The sequence below is a fragment of the Herpailurus yagouaroundi genome, unplaced genomic scaffold (assembly GCF_014898765.1).
Source record: "Herpailurus yagouaroundi ecotype Mexico unplaced genomic scaffold, PumYag 163, whole genome shotgun sequence".
Lineage (NCBI taxonomy): Eukaryota > Metazoa > Chordata > Mammalia > Carnivora > Felidae > Herpailurus > Herpailurus yagouaroundi.
Genome location: NW_024412404.1, coordinates 65,780,348 through 65,786,256, shown reverse-complemented (window position 1 = coordinate 65,786,256; position 5,909 = coordinate 65,780,348). Strand labels below are relative to the sequence as shown.

At 54.9% G+C, this 5,909-nt stretch overlaps 1 long non-coding RNA gene across 1 annotated transcript in view; it reads right to left on the bottom strand.

Annotated features, from left to right (window-relative positions):
• Nucleotides 1–2,652: 2,652 nt before the first annotated feature.
• LOC121037399 (uncharacterized) overlaps nucleotides 2,653–5,909 on the bottom strand; it is a 16,390-nt gene continuing 13,133 nt past the window's right edge. The window contains exon 2 of the long non-coding RNA XR_005793762.1: nucleotides 2,653–2,995. This is a non-coding gene — a long non-coding RNA (uncharacterized LOC121037399). The remainder of the gene's footprint in view (nucleotides 2,996–5,909) is intronic.

Below are 5,909 nucleotides of genomic sequence, written 5' to 3'. Positions count from 1 at the left end.
GCGCTGACAGCTCGGAGCCGGGAGCCCGCTTAGGATTCTGTGTCTTCCGCTCTCTCTGCCCCTCCCCCACTCACGCTCTGTCTCTCCTCTCTCTCTCTCTCAAAAATAAATAAATGTTTAAAAAATTAACAATACATACGATAAAACGCAAAAATAATTTTAACAAACGGACTCAAGGAATTCCACAGTATGACAGGACACAAAACCACAAAGACTGATAACTATCGTTACCTCCTTTATTTTGCCCTGAGCTTCCTACTAGCTCGTGAAAAGGGACATGTTGGTCTACTTGTTTGTTTTTAGCAGGAGAAAGCACCCAGCTCCTCCGGGCAGCAAGGATTCTCCTGGCTTTGGGCATTGCTTGCTCTGCTGCCACGGAGTTTCCTCTGGGAGCAATGATGTGGGAAAAGAAGGCCCCTCCCCCCCAAAAAATGAATTTCCTCACAACTTACAGCCCATTGACAAGTCCTTGCTCTAGGAACTCAACTGCCTGCATGTTGACGCTTTGCTCAGGGTAAAGGCAATCATAGCTTAACATTATTCCAACCTCCAGGATCCTGTAAGTCTCCTCTAACATATAAAAATTCCTTTGGAAACTTCTTTTATCTCCCCAGATAGATGTTGGCAATCATCTTCCAAGCATGTGGCCCCATGATGTACATCTGAAGAGTCTCATGACAGAGTTTTTACTGGACTGTAATAAATAAATGTTCCCTAACAGCAGCCAGCCCCTCGAGGTCCTGAGACTTCTGCTGTCCCTAATGCTCCCTCAACCTGAAGGTCTATAATCCGTCAGCTGTCACAACCCCAGTGCAGCTCTTTCTGCCCACAGGTCCTGTCCCTGTGCTTTAATAAAACTTCCTTTTTGCACCGAGGACGTCTCAAGAATTCTTTCTTGGCCGTCACCTCTAACCCCAACATTTCCTACTTCATTAGGACCATCCCAGCAGGTGCATGCGGACACAGGCAGAGATGCTTCTGTAACCAGGGTTGACTCCACGGATTAAGTTCAGGGAGAATCCAGGCAACCACACCCCTCCTTCGAGTGTTGTGGCGAGGGGCTTCCTCCTGTGTGCCTCCCCATCCCCACGAGGTATCCAGGGCCCCAGCCTCCTCCCAGACTCATACCTGTCCTGGATTCCACACCAGGAGCTTCACATGGATGAAGCTGGGGGAACCGAGTGGAGCCCCAGGGAATGGACGGCACACCAGTCCCGCACAAGGAAGAGCCTCTCCGGGCACTGGCGGAAGATCTAATGGGGCCCTGGGGTCCCTCATTTGCCAGCACGAGGCTCCCAGGGAATCCGCAGGGGCCGGCACGGGGCCCTTGACCAAGACTAGCATGTCCTCTGCCTGCTCCTCCCCCACCCTGCCATCCTCTGTCCTTGAGGCTCCGCCCATGTCTCCCGGCCTGGCCAGGGAGGCAAGGAGTCCTGCCGTGACCGGACACTCCCCGGAAACACCTCACCTGCCCACGTGCCTCCCCTGAGGCAGGAGGGCACAGAGACACCAGATTTTCCAATGGAGGAGGAGAGAGAAGAGGAAGGAGAAGGGTCTGTTCTCCACCCTGCTGACCCCAGTAGTTGTACGAGCCACACGTTGTTGGAAAGCCTGGTAGCACTCCCGTCCAGGCCTGGCCGTGGACCCTGGCCCTCAGCACCACTGCATGACCGGCCTCCTCCAGCGCCTCCCCCTCTCCCCCACCATACACATGCACCTGCCCCAGCAGATGCAGACACTCCGTTCCCCAGCTGGGCATCTCAGGCCCCGGGGCAAGACCCTGATGCCAGGCCCAGGCCTCAAGTCCAGCCACTCCCTGAATTTCCAGTTCCCCCTCTTTCCACCCAGGGAAGCTCCCTCTTCCCCCGCCCCCCCCCCCCCCCCGCCCCAGGCACAGACATGACCACTGATTTGCTTCTACCACGACAAAGGACAGGGCCGGGTCTGGACAGAAAATGTAGGAGCTGGATACCCCGTGTTCTCCTGCTGCTGCCGTCTCGTGTGGAGGCTGCGACGTCCGATGACCCAGTGGTAACCATCTGCAGTCGCCCTGGCCGCACAGATGTGCCTGCAGACCGCCCTCCCAGAGAGCCGGCCCATCATCATGAAAAGGGCTCTGGTGTTTCTGGGAAGACTTGCCTGACAAGGATCACAAACGATCCCTGCCTTCAAGTATATGCACCCCTGGCAGAGACCGTCTGTCTGGGACTGCCGAGAGCAGGTGGCTCCAGGCCCCCGATCCAGCCCTCCTCCACTTTTCCCTCCTTCATGCCTCTGAACATGAATTTCAGCCGGTATTTTGGGGAGCCTGGCTCCCTCCCTGAAGATTGATCACTGATAATCACACTGTCTGTCTAAAATCTCTGTTCCAGAATCAAGAGAGAACATGTTTATAAGTGTTAAATTGCCCTAGACTAAAGCCTTTCTTGCAAAGGGATGCTGCATAATTAAACTACAAACAATAGCAAAAAAAAATTAAATTTTAATTTTTACTATCTTGAGAGGTATTTGCTACAAGCTTTCCCTTAAATAGCTCACTTTTCTGGGGGATGAAATTGCACTAAGTGCTTTCATTAGTGGACATTTGGGTTTTTTTCTGGGGCAGATGTGAGACATGTCATATTTGGATTAGTAATTAACACAACATTCAAGCTCTTTGAATATCATGTTTATAGGTTATCGTTTTATCTGTTCAGTGACTGGTAAGTGCCTGCTATCCTGGACTGAGTCAGGGTGATGGCGATACGGAGTAGCAGCTGGGTTCGGGGGTGAGCACGAGTGCCCGGGGCAGGGGCGGGGGAGGGCACAGCTGGTCCCCTTGTCGGCCGTCCGTCCCGACACGCCGTTTATTCACCTGCACCTGAGAAGCTGCAGGTCTGCTGACACGTAAGCTCCTTTTCCTTCCTTCCTTCATTCTTCCCAGTGTTGGGCTCTGCTCTTGGTTCCTGGGATTCAGTAGCACATCCGAGGGACCGAAACCACCGCCTCCCAGAGCCTAGCATAACGAGAGCGTGGACAACACACAAGAGAAACTCATAGCTCAGGTGGTGTATTGGAGCAGGTGCATGTTCGGAGAGCAAGGAGGAAGAAGAGGCTTGAAAGGAGGGAGCCAGGAGGCGGGGGTGTGCGGGCTGACTGGGCAGCTCCCTCTGGAGCCTCCTTGCTGCCGACCCCCAACCCAGCTCTCCTGGGCCAATCCGCAGCCCTCAGCACGGTCAGTCCGTCCCCCTCCTCGTCCTAGTGGCTCTTTGGTGGGAGTCTTTTTCCGAGTCCCTGCTCCATGGCGCCTGCGTGTTGGAGGTCCTCCCGGCTCTGCTGCTCACTCCCCCTTCCATCATCGCTCGCTAGCTGGGTGGCCTTGTCCAGGCTCTGACAGCTCCCACATCTGCATTGCAGCCCGGACCCTCCCCGGAGCCCCAGACCCCCAGAGCTGATGATTCTATGACATCTCTGTGTTAAGCATGGTTATTTGTTCCGACGCTCAGACATCCCTGCTGCCCCTGGAGGGACCGCCCCTCCCAGGACTGCCCCATGCCTAGTGACAGTGAACAACTCAAAGGCATTTTTCTTATGAAAACCCACCAATCCCTAACTATGTCCTCTATCTGGCTCTCACACACCTGCCCTGCCCTAACCTCTTCAGGGTAGAGAACCCGACCCAGAGTCCACCGACATCATTCAAATGAGCCAGGCTGAGCCTGCTTCCTATGCCTCTCTCATCTTTTCCTGTGGAAACATAGTAAAGGCTCCTGCCCTTTACAAAGTAAAGGGCTCCACACCCCCGCCCTGCCTCCTGACCAGCCCCCGTGCTTCCCGTGAACCCCTGTGGCCTGATGTGCCCCCCACTCTTGGGAGCTGTGAGTCACACACTCTTTTCATTGACAATCGCCTGGCCTGCTGGCCTCACGAGTCCTGTATAACAACAAAACCTGTATTTTTAAAGCATCTGCTCTGAATGTCCAGTTGATACCTTCATTGTCTGTGCTGCTTTGAACCCGCTCCAAAGCTTAAGAACCTAAATAAAGACCCTGTGGCCAGATGATTTGAGCTGGGCGGTAGATCCCTGCAGGTGCCATTGTCCAGCAGCTAACGGGTGGCCGGCCCAAGATGGCCTCATTCGTGCCGGGCAACCCGTGCTCGGCCAGGACAGCTCCTCTCCGCACGGCCGCCTCCGGGCACGTTCCTAAGATCCAGAGAGCAGGAGCGGCAAAGCCTCTGGAGGCCAAGGTTCGGAAGCCACACAACATCACTTCTGCCTTTTGTTGGCCAAGGCCAGTGTCAAGACGAGCCACAGTCTGGGGTTGGGGAAAAGACTCCATCTCTCGATGGAAGGAGCGGCCAAGCCCCGCTGCAGAGGGGCCTGGAGGCTGGGAAGGCAGCCACAGCACCTCAAACGTGTCCCACACGTTCTCACGTGTCCACACCCGAGCTCGGGCACTCGCCCCTCCGGCAGCTCTCCCTCACATCAGTGAAGCCCCACCCTTGGTGTCACTCTCGACTCCCCTTGTCCACTCACGCCTTGCATCCATCCGGCAGCAGGATCTGTGGGCTCCACCGTCTCAGCGAACCAAGAACGTGCCCACATCTCGCGACCCTCACTGCCGCCGCCCTGGTGCAGGCTCCCAGTCTCCCCACCAGGGCGGTGCCGGCCGCCCGTCCCAGAGCCAGCGTCCTCTGCTCCGCGGAGCCGGCTGCTGGCGGAGCCACGGGTTCTGTCCTCCAGCCTCTGGGTCTCACTCGATCCGGCGTGGCCCCTAGCATCTCCAGCGGACGCAAGCAATTGATTTCCAGGCCCCGCGGCTTCAAGCGTCTTCAAGCGTCTCCAGCCAATAACTACCAACGACTGATAAAGTGTCAACATTCTGTCCTGAGATCTCAGTGTTTGGAAGTCATCTTCCAAGTTGCTGATTTCCAAAACGTTTTGCTGTTCCACTCCCATCCATTGAAAAGAAATGAGCATACTCTCCTAGCGCATGTGTATTTATTTACATTCTAAATATATACATCAATGGCCAAATGAACACATAATGTATGTGCTCAGTGTCATTAGCGGACCCTGCCAGACCTACGTCCCCGCCCTTCTCCTGGCTCTGCACCCGGAACGCTATCCAGCACGGACGTCATCGACAGTCCCCTCATATTCTGCCTTCTGTTGGGTCTGGCCCTCACGTAGCCTCGTGAGGTCAGGGTGCTTACTCCCAGCTCCCTCCCTGAGGGGTGTCATGGCCTCGCTGCACCCTGCCACTCTCCATAGAGCCCTGGGGTGCTGACCGTGCCTCCTGGTTTCCCTACACCGTGACCACATCTTCCAAAGGGTCTCTTTGTCCCAGGTCCCAACAAGAAGCATATGGCTCATGCGATTAGGACACCTCAATAAGCGTTTAGTAAATGTACAGAGTTTAGTACCCTTTACAGGGGTGTGGGAGAAAAACGTGACTCAGGGCCAGTTGTCAAGGTGTAGTCACCTTCCCAGGCACACAGGAAGAGGGGAAAAGTGGACCCCAAACCCAGAAGGGCAGAATCCTGCAGAGAGGCCTGGAGAGAAGCAGGGCCCTCGGGAGAAGGAAGTCAGACACCCAAGGCAAGCCCACGAGAGGGGGCGGTGACTGCCAAGCCTCCTGCTCCTCCCTCTTCCCAAAACCAGCCAGGGCTCCCCACCGCCCAATCCCAAAAGGGCAGGGGCGCATGGACAGGGCTCACGCAGGACAAAGGAGCAGTGAGAGGGCATCTGAAGGGGCGAAGGGAGCCAACACAGCCTTTACTCCTGGCTCATGAGATCATGCTGACATTGAGGGTGCTGCCTCCCTCCTGCTGGGACTCTGACTGATAAAATGTACATTGTGAATGTACAAAAAAAAAAAAAAAAAAAATACAAAAAAAATAATAAATAAATATATATATATATTATA